This window comes from Pongo abelii, chromosome 4 (genome assembly GCF_028885655.2).
Source record: "Pongo abelii isolate AG06213 chromosome 4, NHGRI_mPonAbe1-v2.0_pri, whole genome shotgun sequence".
NCBI lineage: Eukaryota > Metazoa > Chordata > Mammalia > Primates > Hominidae > Pongo > Pongo abelii.
This window is the reverse complement of record NC_071989.2, coordinates 43,578,219-43,597,629: the sequence shown is the minus strand read 5'-3', so window position 1 is coordinate 43,597,629 and position 19,411 is coordinate 43,578,219. Positions and strand designations below refer to the sequence as shown.

Here is a 19,411-nt window from a genome sequence, read left to right as displayed (position 1 = left end):
CTATACTGACTCAAGATTTAATGGATTTAGGGCTGTGCAGGATGTGCCTTGGTAAAAATGTTTGCAGGTAGTATGCTTGGTAAAAGTCATCACCATTCTCCAATCTCAAGTACTCAGGGACACAATGCACTGTGGAAGGCCACAGGGACCTCTGCCCAAGAAAGCCTGGGTATTGTCCAAGGTTTCCCCCCACTGAGATAGCCTGAGATATGGCCTCGTAGGAAAGGAAAGACCTCCATCCCCCAGCCCGACACCCATAAAGGGTCCGTGCTGAGGAGGATTAGTGAAAGGGGAAGGCCTCTTTGCAGTTGAGATAAGAGGAAGGCATCTGTCTCCTGCTTGTCCCTGGGAATGGCATGTCTTGGTGTAAAACCCAATCGTATATTCTATTTACTGAGATAGGAGAAAACTGCCTTATGGCTGGAGGTGAGCCATGCTGGCGGCAATACTGCTTTTTACTGCAATGAGATGTTTGTGTAAAGTCAAACATAAATCTGGCCTATGTGCACATCCAGGCACAGCACCTTTCCTTAAACTTATTTATGACACAGAGTCCTTTGCTCACATGTTTTCCTGCTGACCCTCTGCCCACCATTACCCTATAGTCCTGCCACATCCCCCTCGCCAAGATAGTAGAGATAGTGATCAATAAATACTGAGGGAACTCAGAGACCAGTGCCGGTGCAGGTCTTCACTTGCTGAGCACCAGTCCCCTTGGCCCACTTTTCTTCCTCTATACTGTCTCTGTGTCTTATTTCTTCTCTCAGTGTCTCGTCTCCACCTTGCAAAAATACCCACAGGTGTGGAGAGGCAGGCCCCCTTCAAGTATTAGAGTAGAAGAGTTTCCTTCTCTTCCAGGTAGGGGAGAGGTGGAAGCTTTTATAAATGGAAATTTTTTTACAAAAGCAAAATGTATGCCCTGCTTTTCCGCCGGAAAGGGAGGTCAGAGATCCTCATATGTCTGCTATTTCTAATTTCTTTTTTTCTCTTTTTTTTTTTTGTTTGAGTTGGAGTCTCGCTCCCATCACGCAGGCTGGAGTGCAGTGGTACGATCTCGGCTCATTGCAACCTCTACCTCCTGGCTTCAAGCGATTCTCCTTCCTCAGCCTCCTGAGTAGCTGGTATTATAGGCGTGCCCCCACCACGCCCGGCTAATTTTTGTACCTTTTTTTTTTTTTTTTTTAGTAGAGATGGGTTTTCGCCATGTTGGCCAGGCTGGTCTTGAACTCTTGACCTCAGGTGATCCACCTGCCTCAGTCTCCCAAAGTGCTAAGATTACAGGCATGAGCCACTGCACCAGGCCTGCTATTTCTAATTTTTTAACGGCTCAAAATAATCCATAGGCTAAAGTGGCATATATTGGGGTGGCACATCCTGATCCCCTTTACATCTCAGACTAACTCTGATTGAGATTCTAGCGCTCCCTGGGCTCATTAGAAAAGAAGTTCTAGGCACATTAGAAATATCTCAGTCATTTAAAATTCTCTAGCCTAGCAAGGTTCAAGTTAAGCCTTCCAAACAATTGGATTCACTGCGGCCTACCATCTGCAACTTTTTCATGCCATACACTCATTTCTGATGGGCACATCTAATTCTGTCTTAAAATACAAGACAATACTGAAGACACACAAATCTATATATCCAACTTAGACTCTGATGCTCCATGGTTGGATTCCTTCTTATTCACTGAACAGCTCTTCTGGAAGCCCTCAGACAACTCTAAATCAAGCCTGCCTCTCTTTAGGGATTCCTTATCTTGGTTAATGATATCTAGAAAAATACTTTGTTTAATACAAGTAAGAAACTAGGACACAGTTTTATCTTTTCTTGCTTCCTTTCTTACTTGCTTTCTTTCTGTCTCCCTTCCCTTCCTCCTTAACTATAACCCTAACTCTAATTATATCCATGTGAATACTTCAGGCTATATTACTTATCGCCATCTACATATGCACTCCCCTTTCTGGGATAAGTTGTATCTTTGCTTTCACTTTCCTCAGCAGAAGTTTCTTGGGTATATCTATCCAGAAAGACACTCTCTGTGTTCCCCACATTTTCTGGGAAAGAAGAGACTCTCAAAGGCCTCTTAGTGGTTCAAATTAGCACCATCATAACATTCATGGATTCGGGATACACTGTGTAACTGGAGCTCTGCTTTCACAAGGCCAGGTTCGTACTTGAAAGATTCTCCCCGGGGACCGAAGGCTTGAAGGGATGAGTAACTCCTCCCTTCTCAGGCCCAGTCCCAAGGCACAAGGCCACTTGCGCCAGCAGCGTGTGTCAGCAAGATAGCAGAAGCAGGAAGAGAGCCAGCCGGAAGACATGTACCCTGGCCAGAAGACACATACCCCTGAAGATCGAGAAAGAGGCAGTCGCAAACTACATAGCAGTCATGTTAGACTGGGACACTTCCTGTTTACAGAGGACTGTAAACCCCCTGTCCCGTCCTCACTTGGGGCTGATGCCATTTTAGGCCTCAGCCCACCTGCACCCACGTGATCATTAAAACAGCACGTTGCTCCACACCACCTCCTGTTGTCTTTTGGCGTGCTCTCAGGGTTTGAACCAATACAAAAACCTTACATCTAGTGCCAAAACCAGGGAGGGGCTCTGGTCCACATCCCCCATGGACCTACCCCTCCACCCTGGAGAACAGGCCACAGCAGTAGGACAAAGGAAGCTCCTCAGCCTCCAGTTGCCTCTCTGTGCATGCACATTGGTCACTAGTCTTGCCTATTGGTAAGTTTCCCTAGGAGCCCAGTTAACAAGGAAAAAGCCACATGGCCTCTCTTGGTGTCTACGGTCCAAAAATCCAACGTTGGTCCAGCAAGCCTCCGACGTGTGCCAGGCACTCGCTAATCATCTCATCATCTGGTCTTAGGGAGATGCCTCTAATCCATTTGATCCCGTTCCAGGAATGAAAAAGGCAGCGGTGATGATTGCTCCTTTTATTGTCTCCCTCTGGCCGTCCAGGATGGTCTCCTTTTTCCCTGTTCTCCCGAGCCTACCCTCTGTTATGGGAAACTCCCGGTCCTCCATTCCAAAAAACAGCCCTCTAGGCTGCCTCATAAAAAACCTGCAAACCTTAGGCCTCAGGCAAAATATCCACCCTAAGCGCCTTGTCTTTTTTTACAATTCAGTCTGGCCACAATACGAATTGAATAATGGGTCCAAATGGCCCGCAAATGGAACATTCAACTTTACAATTTTAACTGACTTAAGCAATTATTGACAATGACTAGAGAAATGGGGAGAAATTCCTTATGTCCAGGCCTTTTTGCACTCAGATCACAACCTGACCTCTGCAATTCTTGCTCACCTGTTCAAATCCTTCTCCTCCATTCTCGCCACCCTGGTTGCCTTTCTCCTCCCAACCCTACCTCTTTTTCCTCGTTAGATCCAGCAGACTGCTGTCCACCCCTCCAAACCCCTACCTCTTCCTCTCAACTGTCTTCTTTAGCCCAAGCCTCCTCGTTGTCTTCTCAACCGCCATCTTCCCAGCCACCATCTTCCCAGTCAGCAGTATCCGCTTCTTTTCCTACACCGTCCCCTCCTCAGGACAATTCTAGTATTGCCTGTACCCATTCTCCTCCGCTACTGCCCTCTCCTGAGGCTTGTAAACCCATCCCACCACCTTACGCCCCTATGTATCCTCCACTGCCTGTTAACTCCCCTTTCCCCTTCAAACACTCAGCAGGAACCACTTCCAGGTTCTTCCTTCTCTCCAGTCCACACTTGTTCACGTGCCCTGTTTGGCCATGCCCCACCCTTACTTCAGTGCCTGTGCTAGAGTGCCCTCTTCAGGAAGTAGCAGGAACTGAAGGTATTGTTAGAGTTCATGTTCCCTTCTCCCTCACTGATCTCTCCCAAATTAACAAAAGACTCGGTTCATTTCCAGAAGACCTGGGTTCTTATATTAGGGAGTTTCAGTACCTTACCCAGTCTTATGAACTAATCTGGCATATCCTCTACGTTATCCTCTCTTCCACCCTCACCCCAGAAGACCGGGACCATATCTGGACCCTAGCTCAGGTGCATGCTGATCAATTTATCACCAAGCTCCTGCCCAGCCTACTGGCGCACAGGCAGTCCCCAACCAGGACCCCCACTGGGATTATCAAGACAGGGCCTCTGGATGCCGCCATTGAGACCACGATTGTGTCTCCTTGCAGGTCTCAAAAAGGGTGCCCATAAAGCGATAAACTATGAAAAACTTTCAGAAATCCCCCAAGATCCTGACGAAGAAACAGCCCTTTTTCTCTCTCATTTAACTGAAGTCATGAGAAAATATACCAACCTAGACCCAACCAGCCCAGAAGGAACCACTCTTTTAAACCTTCGGTTCATCTCCCAATCCACCCCTGATATTCAGCGTAAGCTACAGAAGCTTGATGATGGCCCTCAAACCCCACAACGAGACCTTCTTAATTTAGCCTTCAAAGTCTTTAACAATCGTGATGAGGAAAATAAAAGGCAAAAACATGCAGAGTTTCAAATGCTTGCCTCCGCCATCAGGGGCCCTGCAGGCCCACAGGGCCGCAGCTCCACACAGAAGCCTCCTAGCAATCCACCTCCACCTGGCGCATGTTTCAAGTATGGTAATGAAGGCCACTGGTCTAGACAATGCCCAAACCCAGGTAAGCCCACCAGGCCATGCCCCCTCTGCGGAGGACCCCACTAGAAGTTGGACTGTGAGCGGCCCCCGCAAGGACCACTCCCATCCCTTCCTGAGCTGGCCAAAACCTCCTACTCAGTTCTCACTGGCCTTGCCACTGAAGACTGACGGGGCCCTGGAACGGACGCCCAGGCAACTACCATTGCTTCATCTAAGACAAGGGTAACCCTGATGGTGGCAGGTAGGCCAGTATTTTTTCTTATTTAATACTTGGCAACCTACTCTGCTTTACCTAATTTTTCAGGACCCACCCAGTCCTCCCAAGTCTCTGTTGTGGGAATTGACGGGCAAGTCTCCAAACCCCGAGCCACCCCTCCACTCTTCTGCTCCCTGCATACCTTTTCCTTCACTCACTCTTTTTTAGTCCTGCCCTCATGCCCAACTCCACTCCTAGGCAGACATCCTTTCGAAAGTCCACACTATTCTCCACTTCCACATTCCCCATAGTACCCAACACATCAACCCATCCCCTAGCCCCATGCTTACCAAACTATCCTTAAAAAATCCTGTCTTAAGAATTATCAGCCTGGCCGGGTGCCGTGGCTCACACCTGTAATCCCAGCACTTTGGGAGGCCGAGGCAGGAGGATCACCTGAGGTTGGGAGTTTGAGACCAGCCGGACCAACATCGAGAAACCCCATCTCTACTAAAAATACAAAATTAGCTGGGCGTGGTGGCACATGCCTGTAATCCAAGCTACTTGGGAGGCTGAGGCAGGAGAATCACTTGAATCTGGGAGGCGGAGGTTGCGGTGAGCCAAGATGGTGCCATTGCATTATAGCCTGGGCAGCAGCAAGAGTGAAACTCCGTCTCAAAAAAAAAAAAAAAAAAAAAGAATTATCAGGGAGATGGATTTGGGAATTAACTCCTGTGCTTCCACTTGGCCAGCCCTGCAATTATTAAAGTCTTTCTTTGCTGCAAAAAAGCTGCTGTTCTCAGTGCATTGGCCTTTGTGGACAATGGGCAACATGAAACCATTGGGTGATTACACCCACCCTACCCAAAAAAAGACATTCTGTAAAAACTGTCATATCTTTTATCTATTCTTCTAAAGGACCATTTATCTTCTAAAAAATCATTTGTGGCTGGTGCGGTGGCTCATGCCTGTAATGCCAGCACTTTGGGAGGCTGAGGCGGATGGATCACGAGGTCAGGAGATCAAGACCATCCTGGCTAACACAGTGAAACCCTGTCTCTACTGAAAATACAAAAAATTAGCTGGGTGTGGTGGCAGGTGCCTATAGTCCCAGCTACTCGGGAGGCTGAGGCAGGAGAATGGCGTGAACTCCGGAGGCAGAGCTTGCAGTGAGCCGAGATCACGCTACTGCATTCCAGTCTGGGTGACAGAGCGAGACTCTGTCTCAAAAAAAAAATCATTCATATTTCCATAAGTGCCCCTCTGCCCCTCCTCATCTCCTTAATGACATAGGATGTTTCTCGGCAACTTTGCCAGCCAGAGACTTCTGGCTGGCGATGTCCTACCCAGGCCTTGCTGGAGCCCAGGTTAACCACAGGAGATGCCCCATCTACTCGGCTTGCTGGGCTGTGCCTGGCGTGTCCTCTGGTGCAGATCCTGTGGCCACCACGACTGTGCACTCAGCCTCTGGCAGGAGGGGTGTGTGAGCTAGTGAGTGTGGGGTTCCACTGGTTGCTCCAAGCACCAGCACAGGAGCAGGCTCTGTGTGGGACTTGTGGCTGGACCAGGCATGTTGCAAGTGACTCCTATGGTGGACTCTGGCATCCAGATGAGGGGAGTGTGATGGCACCCAAACAGGGATGCCCGTGACCCCAAAGCCCCAGAGTGGGTGTTACAACATGCTAATAGCTCTTTCAGTCCTGCCCTCTGCAGCCCGAAAGATGTCAGTGTGTTAACAGCTCTGTCAGTCCTGTGGTCTCGCTCTGGCCTACAGCTCCAGGGCTGGCTTGGCCCAACAGCTGCTTCCTGTGTTACAGTCTTCTTTGTACCCGTGTTAGGTGGGTCCCGAGTTGTTGTCCTGCATCCAAGAAGAATGAGGTTACGCTGAGAATCAAAAAGTGAGGAGGGCAGAGAGGAGTTTTATTGAGCCACAAAACAGCTCTCAGTGGAGAGGGGATTAGAGGATGGTTCCCCACCAGAAGTTGGGTGGTCTCTCTCCCAATGTGGCTGGGTCCAGGGCTTTTATAGGCTCAGAATGGGGGCGTACATGCTGATTGGTTTGTGCATATGCAAAAAAGGCTAAAACAAAGGCACCACTCAAAGGTGGGCACAACTGTGTAAAAAACCAATTAGGGAAATGCAGGTATATGTAAAATAGGTGAAGTGTGGGGATCAATAAGAGGAAAGTGCACTAGGTGAAGTGTGTGGATCAATCAGAGGGAAGTGCGCTAAAGGGGAAGAGAGATTCTTAATCCGGTCCGTGGATTTACTGGAGACTTGTAGCTTGGCTTTCATGCTTTAAACTGTCTTTGGTTTGAAGGTGGGGTTTCACCAGGGACCCACCCTTGTCTCCCTAGGATTTGTCTGCCTCCTGCCACTATCATTAAGATGATATCTAAAGTCTCAAATTTCACCACACTTTTGGATATTCAGTTCTTTCTATGATGCCTCCATGCACGTTAGATTAAACATTAAAAAACTTGGCCGGGTGTGATGGCTAATGCCTGTAATCCCAGCACTTTGGGAGGTGAAACCCCGTCTCTGCTAAAAAATAAAAAAAATTAGCTGGACATGGTGGCAGGTGCCTGTAGTCTGAGCTACTCAGGACGTTGAGGCAGGAGAATGGTGTGAACCCGGGAGGTGGGAGCTTGCAGTGAGCCGAGATGGCACCACTGCACTCCAGCCTGGCAGACAGAGTGAGACTCTGTCTCAAAAAAAAATAAATAAATAAAAAACGTATATTCCTTTTCTCCTGTTAATCTGCCTGTTGTCAGATGAATTCACAGCACTCCCTGCCCAGCCATTGAATCTAAGCAGGTGGAGAAAAAGTATCTCCTCATCTATGCTGGAAAGCATGAATGTGGATTCTTGCTTTTCTAATCTATGACTTGCATAGCTTCTGTGCAACATCCTGACTTCCCAGACAATTCACCTGTGCATACCACTTCTGTGTAAAGACTACTCTTGGTTTGTTTTTTTTTTTTTTTTGAGACAGGGTCTCGCTCTATCACTCAGGCTGGAGTACAATGGCGCGATCTTGGCTCACTGCAAGCTCTGCCTCCTGGGTTCTTGCCATTCTCCTGCCTCAGGCTCCCGAGTAGCTGGGACTACAGGCACCCGCCACCATGCCCGGCTAATGTTTTGTATTTTTAGTAGAGACAGGGTTTCACCGTGTTAGCCAGGATGGTCTCGATCTCCTGACCTCATGATCCGCCCACCTCAGCCTCCCAAAGTGCTGGGATTACAGGTGTGAGCCACTGCACCTGACCAGTCTTTTTTTTTTTGAATGTTTAAAAATGTTTCCATTTTGTGCCACCTTCCTTTAGTCAATAATAACCCAAGTTTTGTTATTATTAGTTTATTGGTTTGGCAGTCTTTTTTTTTTTGAATGTTTAAAAATGTTTCCATTTTGTGCCACCTTCCTTTAGTCAATAATAACCCAAGTTTTGTTATTATTAGTTTATTGGTTTGGCTAGGTTTATCTTGATAAAATTTTACAAAAATATACTTTGCGGCTGGGCACTGTGACTCATGCCTGTAATTCCAGCACTTTGAGGGGCCGAAGCAGGTGGATCACTTGAGGTCAGGACTTTGAGACCAGCCTGGCCAACAGGGTGAAACCCTGTCTCTACTAAAAATACAAAAATTAGCCAGGTGTGATGGTGTGCACCTGTAATCCTGGCTGCTTAGGAGCTGAGGCATGAGAATAACTTGAACCTGGGAGGTGGAGGTTGCAGTGAGCCGAGATCGTACCACTACACTTCAGCCTGGGGAACAGAGTGAGCCTCTGTCTCAAAAAAAATTATAAAACTATCAGATCTCGTGAGACCCACTCACTAACACGAGAACAGCATGGGGAAAACCACCCCCATGATTCAATTATCTCCCCCTGGTCTCACCCTTGACACATGGGGATTATTACAATTCAAGGTGAGATTTGGGTGGGGACATGGAGCCAAACTATATCAGCATCTCTCCTGATTTTCCAAATGCAAATGTCTGTATATTGCTGAGGAATATACAGTTCCCAATTTGCCCTTTCTCTGACCACCCCACACAACACCATATTGGAATCAGACAGAATCTGAATGCCAGAACTAGAATGCCCCCTCCTTTAGGGAAGTAAGCTCCATAACTCCTGTCCACATTCCTAACCTGGAAGAGTGACCCCTTCCCTCCAGAGGTGCTGATCCCAGCATTTTTGCTAAAATAGGAAGCTAGGGTAGAAACCGAGAGAGGAATGGTGGGTGAGATATTTTGTTTTTTCAAAGGCTCTGCACGGTATCTTCGATTAGATAAAGTGGCTGTAACTTTTCTTCTATTGACACTGCCCTCTTTCCTTTATTCTACTGCCTGCAAAAGGCGGCAATTGAAGAAGCCTCAAGTACCAGGGCAGGTTTTGGCTAGCTGAAGAAAGGGTAAGGTATAGGGGGGAAGACTGGAGGTGACCATCTTGGAAGTGGGTGAGAAATGAGAGCCCCAAATGGGTCTTCTTACCTCTCTGGTACATTCTGTGCTCTTCTCTGGTCTGACATCCGCCCAGGTTCATCCAGAAAAAGATGGAAACGATTTGAACAGGATAAGCTAGGGTGAGGATTAGACATGATGAGTTCAGCTGGAGACACTCATGGTAGAGTCTGGAGGTCTCTTCGGGGGATCACTTCCAAAAGTGCAGATTTTTAGAAAAACGAGAAAGGTTCTGGAAAGGGATGTTTTCCTTCTGCTCAATGGCAGTTTCAGGCTTCCTGTAAGAAAGGAGTTTGTAGCGTCAGTATATTTGACAAATGTGGGAGAGGGAAGATTCAAGAGCTTGAAATTGCATTGCACTTCCCAAAGATGGAGAAGATATCAGGGATGAATTTCAAAGGTGATAGAAATCGGGAACTGCCCTTTGAGGATTTCAAGGGGAGAGGGGGCAGAGGCCTCACCATCAATCCACACGTCCTGTGCTAGAGTCTTGCCGTTCTTATTTCCTCTACCCTCTTCCAACGATTATTCCCATATATCAAGGCCATCTGACAGAGTTAGCCATCAGAATTAAATAGCAGTTCCCACAGAGTTCCATCCCCTGGAGAGGTACCTAGCTGCCGGGGCAGGCCTGAAGCCTGGGTCAGGAGGCATTGAGTCTTTCACTCTCCACGGAGGTCTTGGACTGAGAGCTTCAAGTTCCAAAGGGATGAGGTGTCGGCTTCGCCCTTAGGAGCCTGGAGGGCTCTGACCAAGGAGAAGGGCGGAGCCCAGCCACTGGAAGGTTTGTTTCTTGCAGTGGAAGACGGTTGGCGACCCTGATGGCTTTTACCTTGTTACCAGGGCCAGCCCAATCCGCCCGATTCTCGGTCCCTATACTGCCTCCTTTTCCCATGCACATCGCAAGGGGTCGGTTGATGGGGCCCTCAGTATGACTTCGCTATGAAAAATAAAGGTCTTCTTAGGCGGGAGGGGATTGATTTGAGGACGGAGGGTGGGAGTAGTGCCAGCAGCACTTTGTCGTAGTGGCTCTGGGTGGGCAGTTATCAGTTGCAGTCCACTTGTTTCTCAGTGCCCACGGTTTCTCACTGACAGTGCAGCTCGTTTCTCAGAGCCGGCGGATGTTCATGGGCAGCACCATCCAGCCAGAAGCAGTATTTGTCCTGGTAAGTCATTTCCCAACTGCCGAAGTGTACTAGATTCCAGTCCCGCTGGTTTCTCGAATCTGCTGGTCTCACGCCAGCACCAATAGGCAAACCCAGCCGGCAGTTTCCGGCTAGCACTTTCGCTATTTGAAGACATTAGGAAGTTATGTGGTGGCTCCGTGCCCTCCTTTCTCCATCCGAGGCCGGTGTCCTAAAGTCGGTGTCATGGTGGCAGCACCCAACGTTTTGTTGGCTCTTTCGCCAGCAGCGCCGAGCGGGAGGTTTTCTGTCACAGCACTTGTTGCACCGAATTTCTCGGTCGCAGAACCTCTCTTTTCCGAGGGTCGACATTTTCTCCGTGACAACACCGTTGGTTGCGCCAAAATGGATGTTGTCCTTGGGAACTCCTCCGGCTGGCGTCACTCAGGGTCCCGGCACCGCCATTTCGCCAAGCCGAGTTCTCTTGGTCGCGACACAGCTTGTTCCTCGGTGCCTCCATTTTCTCGGTGGCGGCAGCGCTCTGGTAGCCGATCTGAGGGATTTGGAATCGCAGCCAGTTGCGCAGAGTCTGGGGTTTCCGGGCGACGCCGGCGCTGGGCGGGGGAGCCCGCCGCTCCTCCGAGCCAGAGGCAGAGGAGCTGCGCGGGCGCCGTCTCTTCACAGCGCCCCGAGCGCCGACTCCCGGGTTCCGGCTCGGCCTCCAGAACCCAGTCCCCTGGCGGCGCCGCTGGCGTCTCTGTTGCAGGCCGCTGCGGTTTCGCGCGTCGTTGGCTTCTTGGTCCTAGCAAGTTTCGATTTCGCGGTGCCTGCTATTTCTACCTCTTGTCCAAATCACTAGCCAAAATGTGATTTCTCAGCCTAAGCAAGTCCCGATTTAGGGCAAACATCGGTCTAGCCCTGGCTGCGATTTCTTGGTCCTAGGAAGTCACTGTTGAGCTATAGCAAGGCAGACTTAACTGTGCGATGGTGACTTTTCTTTTTCTTTGGTTCTTTTTCTTTTCTCTTTCTTTCTTGATACGGGGTCCGGCTCTGTCGCCCAGGCTGGAGTGCAGTGCCGCGATCTCGGCTCACTGCAACCTCCGCCTCCCGGGCTGAAGCGATCCTCCCACCCCAGCCTCCGGAGTAGCTGGGACCACAGGCATGCGCCACCACGCCCGGGTAATTTTTTGTATCATTCCTAGAGACAGGGTTTCGCCACGTTGCCTGGGCTGGTCTCAAACTCCTGATTTCTTAGTCTGACCAAGTCAGAGTTTAATTATTTCTTACCGTAGCAAGTTGAGTTATTACAGTTTGCGATTTCTAGTTGTAACAATTCTGGCTTTAACCATGCCTACATAATTTTAGTAGTAGCAAATTCCTGTTCCGTAATAGGAACCCCCATTATAGCCATGCGTGCGGTTTATAACTCCTGTATTAATCTAGGTACTGGAGAATGCAATTTAAAAAAATTTAGCCGTGTCTGGAATTTTTAAATGATACCAAGTTAGAATTCGCAATAGTCTCGCCCTGGCTATGCTGGCGATTTCTCACTCATGTAGAAGTTGGGGTACGTAGACTACAGATAATTGTTGGTGTCGCAAATACCGGTTTAACCGTGGCTGTTTCTTCTTAATCCGAGGAAACTTCGGATAGGCGCCAAGAGGCAGGGGTTTAGTGCTGACAAATATAATGGTAGGATCGCACCATTCGACACTGCTTGCAATTTCTTTGTAGGATGCTTTGTATGTTTTGTATACTCAAAAAAAATTTTTTTTGGTGTATCTTGTTCTGGCAGCTAGGTTATCAGTGTATTTTGTTTTAATTTCTATTTGCTTTTAAAATTTTAATTATTTTTTAATTTAAATGTTACGGTATTTTTTTCTTACCACTGTCTTCCCCGGTAGAATAAATGTGGCGTATTTCTTCTACTGATTTTCAGTGTCACGTCTCAGGCTCTTTCTAGCTTGCCTTCTCACGTGAGCACTGAAGGCTAGCTGGTGCGCCACCGCTAGGGTTCTCTTCCGCGGCTCTGCTCTTATGCGGAGCCAGCGGTTTCGCATCCGCACTTTCGCCACTAGCGGCGGGCGACTGCGTGTTTTCTCGTTGCTGCGCTCTTGGTAGCGCTGAACAAAACAACATTCCTCGTTCACAAGACTCAGACGTTCTTTGTGGTATCGCTTCCTGTGTCCTAGCAGGGCTACTTTCCCCGGGCTGGCTGTCTCACTGTCTCAGCACTGTGATTGGGCAAGACTGCTGGCAGGGCTTGGCCTCGGTTTTTCTGTCACAGGCGTATTTCACTGGGTAGGCCTCGGTTTTTCTGTCACAGGCGTATTTCGCTTTCTCGGTGGAAGCACCCTACAACCTTCCAACCACCGATATTTCTCAGAGACGAGTTTCTAAGTAGCAATGCCTTAACTGCGCCAAAAATAAAGTTTGTCGCAGGATACACCGCTATTCAGTGTGACACTTGATATTGATGCAGGATTTTGGCTCCTCAGCTCAGCTAAGTCCAGGTTGTTGTTGTTGTTTTTTTTTGGAGACGGAGTCTGGCTCTGTCGCCCAGGCTGGAGTGCAATGGCGCCATCACTGCTCACTGCAGCCTCCGCCTCTCAGGTTCAAGCGATTCTCCTGTCTCAGCTTCCTGAGTAGCTGGGATTACAGGCACATGCCACCACTGCCAGCTAATTTTTGTATTTTTCGTAGAGGCAGGGTTTCACCATGTTGGCCAGGCTGGTCTTGAACTCCTGACCTCAGGTAATCTACCCACCTCGGCCTCCCAAAGTGCTGGGATTACAGGCGTGAGCCTTCGCATCCGGCTAAGTTCAGGTTTTTGTTTCACCATCAGGAAGAAATGGGCACGCAGATATCGAAGACTGAGTGCAGTAGAATTTACTAAGCAACAAGGAAAGCTCACAGCAAAAAGAGGGGTTCTGAGAGCAGGCTTCCGGTTGCCCCCTTAATATTTAAATACAAGGGCTTTTATATAAAAGCTGATGGGGCTAGGTTCCCTGTTTGTATAAGGCGAAAATTCCTGGTGGTTCCACCCCCATTCCCCCAGTGCATATGCGGGCCCTTAGCAAGGGCACATTTAGGCCAGGTCCCTGTGCAAGTTCTTTTATTCCGGAGGTTCTCTGGGGACCCTTCCCTTACTGTGTGCCTAAAGCAAGCTGGCTAACTCCTTTTCCTGTGTCCCAGTACCCCTGGTTCCTCAGACTGGAACTTTCTTAGTTGCAGCACCGCTCACTTGTCAAAGCAGGATTGACCTCCGTGGCAGCACCGCTGGTGGGTCCAGCCGGCAGCTTCTCCTAAACAGTTTCGCTAGTTTCTGGGTCCTAGCACTGCTAGTGGTACCATAGCGGCTCTTCATGGGTCGTGGACTTGCAGGATGTGTGCCAGCTCCATCCCACGCTGCCTGCCTAGGTTCAGCAGCCGGCCAAAAGGAACAGACTCCTGCAAAGGAACAACTTCGAGGGTTGGATATTTAGGAGCCACATTTATAGGGGCTTTTCTTTCTTTAAAAAAAACACAACTGGCCATTAGAAGCATGACACTGAGTAACAGATAAGTCCTAATCATAGTCCTTATTTTAAGACATGTTTTTATAACTGGTATGTGCACTTATATTTGTTAATCCACTTGTTTATAATAATGCATTAAACCCTAAAATTGACACACTAATTTTCAACAGTTATTATTTCAGAGATGCATGGTATCCATTTCCTGTTGTTCAATTTCTCTCCTTCCATCCGCCTTTACATTTCTATTTTTAAAATGTTAATTTTTTCCAAATTCCATCCTGTCACCTTTCTTTTTTTTCTTCTTTTTTTTGAGACGGAGTTTTACTCTTGTTGCCCAGGCTGGAGTGCAATGGCGAGATCTCGGCTCACTGCAACCTCCGCCCCACCCCCTCCCCGGGTTCAAGCAATTCTCCTGCCTGGGACTACAGACACGCGCCACCATGCCCGACTAGTTTTGTATTTTTAATTGAGACGGGGTTTCTCCATTTTGGTCAGGCTGGTCTCGAACTCCTGACCTGAGGTGATCGGCCCGCCTCGGCATCCCAAAGTGCTGGGATTACAGGCGTGAACCACTGCGCTCAGCCCATCCTGCCTTTTTTTTTTTGAGACGGAGTCTCGCTGTTTCCCAGGCTGAAGTGCAGTGGCACGATCTCGGCTCACTGCAAGCTCCGCCTCCCGGGTTCACGCCATTCTCCTGCCTCAGCCTCCGGAGTAGCTGGGACTACAGGTGCCCGCCACCACGCCTGGCTAATTTTTTTTTTTGTATTTTTAGTAGAGACAGGGTTTCACCCTATTAGCCAGGATGGTCTCGATCTCCTGACCTCGTGATCCGTCCGCCTCAGCCTCCCAAAGTGCTGGGATTATAGGCGTGAGTCATCGTGCCCGGCCCCATCCTGCCTTCTAAAACCATCTCGTCATATTCTCAAATCTTTCTGCCCTGTATGCTATATTTTCTGATATCCTTTTAAATTTTCTTACCTTTTCCTGTTATTTCCTTTTTATGCAATTCTTCTTTATAGAATTGTAGAGTTTAGGAGTTTTCTCATTTTGCTTTTGTTGCACCTGATTTTTAAATTTTCCTTTCCTTTAAGCTCTGTTGGGCTTAAGTGCCTGTGATTTATGAGCCATTTCCAACAATCGGATTCCATGGTGCCCTCAAAGCCCTCATCTGTATGGCTAACATAGGAGATGAAAGTTCAGTCCCACAATACCCAAAAACCAGCCACTAGAAGAATCAATGAAGAGAGGGAGAGAAAGAAAAGCAGACTGTTAGACTTCAGAATAGGAAGTGAGAATGGTCACATGGGAAGCCTGCTTCATATCCAAATCACAAAAACACTTTCCAATTCCACTTTGACAATTTTATTGCCATTTTCTTATACTGATAATTGGTATTTAATTAATCTAACAAGAAGTACAAGGCAAAGACAGTTTTATTCCCACGTTCCATTCAGATTGTAGCAACTAAGCTCCTTTATATTCAAATTCAGAACGGTCACTGTGTGGAAAAAAAAAAAAGTCTTCATAGCTAGACCAAATTAATGCCAACACCAAGTTTCTGGGTTTTAGTTTCTGACATCTAAGGTGACAGAAAAGTTTCAAAGTCCAAAGGGTGATTGCTACTGCATGTTTTTTCATCTCTTTCTGAAGACAACCGTTTTTCTGTGCCTGAAACACTGCATGTTGAAGCTATGAGGATGCATAAATCTTTTTCCTGGGATACCTGCAGGAAGCAGTGAGTCTCAGATGCTGCAGGCCCCGAGATGGGTAGAGATTGTGAGAGAATAGCCTCCTTGGGCCAAGTATGCACCGGTGATGTACTTGAGCCTTCAGTCTTGCTAGATCTTAAAGTTTTGCTGAATATTTGATTTTGCTGGATCCAATCCATGTGGATTTTTGAGGTGGGCGGGCCCCACATTGGCAGAATTATGCAACTGCCTGAGAATGCCTGACCTGGAGCTGATGCCCTGAAATGCCATGGTTGTCAATTCAAAAGGCACAGGGCTGGGGGTCTTCCTCATGGCCCCCTAAATTTAATTTCCACCTCCACCCTGTAAACGTAAACTTCAGACCATTGAAGGAATATTTATTGACGATTGTTCTCTGCTCTCAGCAGGGAGGCCAAGCTCAGTTTCAAGAGAATCCCAGGACAGTGGACCACTGTCCCTTCCCACCCTGGTGATATCCATGGCTATTCAAAGGCTCTCTGGAGTTCAGCCTATAGCTCTGATCTGGGTCCCAGTCCCTTTCATGCCCCTGCCCACCTGTATGTTTCCAATCCTGACTCCACCAAACTCAAATCTATTTCACAGGTACAGAATATAGAAGAATGCTTTAATCCTCATGTACAAAGAACTGTGAATTCTAAGATCTAAAAGTAGAGTTCCTTAGCACATTGTTGATTATGCAGATAGAATTTTTCCATTTGAAAAACCTTGAAGGTGCTCAGAAGATGAAGAACAAAATATGGAAGGATCTCTACTGCAGAGACTTCCAGCTCAAGGCAGGGCACAGTCCTGTGAAAGTTCCCCAAGAACAGCATGAGGGCTCCCACTGGGGTGCATGGGCTTCTTCCAGGGCATTGTTATAAAGGAGTGGTGCCATGAGCCATGACCAAGACTGGGATTCCTTTCTTTTCTGGGTTCCAGTCTGTCCTAAGCCTTAGTTTTCAGCAATTTCTTATGGGCAGCCTGGGCTCTGCTCTAGGCATCTATCTGTCCAGCTTCACAGGTTGGCATCTCCTGGCTGGGTCATGGCCCATTGTGTTGTGTTGTCTATAGGATACACTTATTTTTCTTTTTTCTTTTTTTTTTGTTTATAGGCTATTTATTGGGAAGTTTTTTAAAATGCTACTTTTCTTTTTAAAATTTTTTTGTTATTATACTTTTAAGTTCAAGGGTACATGTGCACAATGTGCAGGTTTGTTACATATATATACATGTGGCAAGTTGGTGTGCTGTACCCATTAACTCATCATTTACATTAGGTATTCCTCCCAATGCTATCCCTCCTCCCTCCCCCCACCCCATGACAGGCCTGGGTGTGTGATATTCCCTACCCTGTGTCCAAGTGTTCTCATTGTTCAATTCCCACCTATGAGTGAGAACATGTGGTGTTTGGTTTTCTGTCCTTGCAATAGTTTGCTCAGAATGATGGTTTCCAGTTTCATCCATGTCCCTACAAAGGACATGAACTCATCCTTTTTTATGGCTGCATAGTATTCCATGGTGTATATGTGCCACATTTCCTTAATCCAGTCTATCTTTGATGGATATTTGGGTTGGTTACAAGTCTTTGCTATTGTGAATAGTGCTGCAGTAAACATACGTGTGCATGTGTCTTTATAGTAACATGATTTATAATCCTTTGGGTATATACCCAGTAATGGGATGGCTGGATCAAATGGTATTTCTAGTTCTAGATCCTTGAGGAATCACCACACTGTCTTCCACAATGGTTGAACCAATTTACACTCCTGTCAACAGTGTAAGAGTGTTCCTGTTTCTCCACAGCCTCTCCAGCATCTGTTGTTTCCTGACTTTTTAATGATCATCATTCGAACTGGTGTGAGATGGTATCTCATTGTTGTTTTGATTTGCATTTCTCTGATGGCCAGTGATGATGAGCATTTTTTCATGTGTCTGTTGGCTGTGTAAATGTCTTCTTTTGAGAAGTGTCTGTTCATATCCTTTGCCCACTTTTTGATGGGGTTGTTTGATTTTTTCTTGTAAACTTGTTGAAGTTCTTTGTAGATTCTGGATATTAGCCCTTTGTCAGATGGGTAGATTGCAAAAATTTTCTCCCATTTTGTAGGTTGCCTCTTCACTCTGATGGTGGTTTCTTTTGCTGTGCAGAAGCTCTTTAGTTTAATTAGATCCCATTTGTCTATTTTGGCTTTGGTTGCCATTGCTTTTGGTGTTTTAGTCATGAAGTCATTGCCCATGCTTATGTCCTGAATGGTATTGCCTAGGTTTTCTTCTAGGATTTTTATGGTTTTTAGGTCTAATATTTAAGTCTTTAATCCATCTTGAATTAATTTTTGTATACGGTGTAAGGAAAGGATCCAGTTTTAGCTTTCTGCATATGGCTAGCCAGTTTTCCCGGCACTATTTATTAAATAGGGAATCCTTTCCCCATTTCTTGTTTTTGTCAGGTTTGTCAAAGATCAGATGGTTGTAGATGTGTGGTATTATTTCTGAGGGCTCTGTTCTCTTCCATTGGTTTATCTCTCTGTTTTGGTACCAGTACCATGCTGTTTTGGTTACTGTAGCCTTGTAGTATCCTTTGAAGTCAGGTAGCATGATGCCTCCAGTTTTGTTCTTTTTGCTTAGGATTGCCTTTGAAGGGGGCCAGCCCCTCCACACCTATGAGGATTTCTTGTCAGGTGTGATGAGAGACTGAGAAAAGAAATAAGACACAGAGACAAAGTATAGAGAAAGAACAGTGGGCCCAGAGGACCAGCGCCCAGCATATGGAGGACCCGCACCGGCTCTGGTCTCTGAGTTCCCTCAGTATTTATTGATCACTATCTCTACTATCCTGGTGAGGGGGATGTGGCAGGACTATAGGGTAATGGTGGGGAGAGGGTCAGCAGGAAAACATGTGAACAAAGGACTCTGTCATAAATAAGTTTAAGGAAAGGTGCTGTGCCTCGATGTGCATGTAGTCCAGATTTATGTTTGACTTTACACAAACATCTCAGTGCAATAGAGAGCAGTATTCCAGCATGGCTCACCTCCAGCCATAAGGCGGTTTTCTCCTATCTCAGTAAATAGAATGTACGATGGGGTTTTACACCAAGACATTCCATTCCCAGGGACGAGCAGGAGACAGATGCCTTCCTCTTATCTCAACTGCAAAGAGGCCTTCCTCTTTCACTAATCCTCCTCAGCACAGAACCTTTATGGGTATCGGGCTGGGGGACGGTAAGGTCTTTCCCTTCCCATGAGGCCATATCTCAGGCTGTCTCAGTGGGGAGAAACCTTGGACAATACCCAGGCTTTCTAGGGCAGAGGTCCCTGCGGCCTTCGACAGTGCACTGTGTCCCTGGGTACTTGAGACTAGAGAAGGGTGATGACTTTTACCAAGCATACTGCCTGCAAACACATTTTTAACAAAGTACATACTGCACAGCCCTATATCCATTAAATCTTGAGTCAACACAGCAAATGTTTCTGTGACCACAGAGTTGGGGCTAGCGTTACAGATTAATAGCATCTCAAGGCAGAAGAATTTTTCTTAGTACAGAACAAAATGGAGTTTCTTATGTCTTCTTTCTGCATAGACACAGTAACAGCCTGATCTCTCTTTCCCCTACAGTCTTGGCAATGTGGGCTCTTTTTTGGTTCCATATGAACTTTAAAGTAGCTTTTCCCAATGCTGTGAAGAGAGTCATTGGTAGCTTGATGGGGATGGCATTAAATCTATAAATTATTGGCAGGGCGTGGTGGCTCACACCTGTAATCCCAGCACTTTGGGAGGCCGAGGCAGGCGG

The 19,411-nt window shown here is 47.2% G+C and overlaps 1 long non-coding RNA gene across 4 annotated transcripts in view; it reads right to left on the bottom strand.

Annotated features, from left to right (window-relative positions):
* Positions 1-19,411, bottom strand: part of LOC134761390 (uncharacterized) — a 52,473-nt gene that overhangs the window by 20,403 nt on the left and 12,659 nt on the right. For all 4 annotated transcript variants that reach the window (XR_010139950.1, XR_010139947.1, XR_010139948.1 and 1 more), the window contains exons 2-3: positions 9,737-13,849; positions 9,306-9,553 (exon numbers count right to left, since the gene is read on the bottom strand). This is a non-coding gene — a long non-coding RNA (uncharacterized LOC134761390). The remainder of the gene's footprint in view (positions 1-9,305; positions 9,554-9,736; positions 13,850-19,411) is intronic.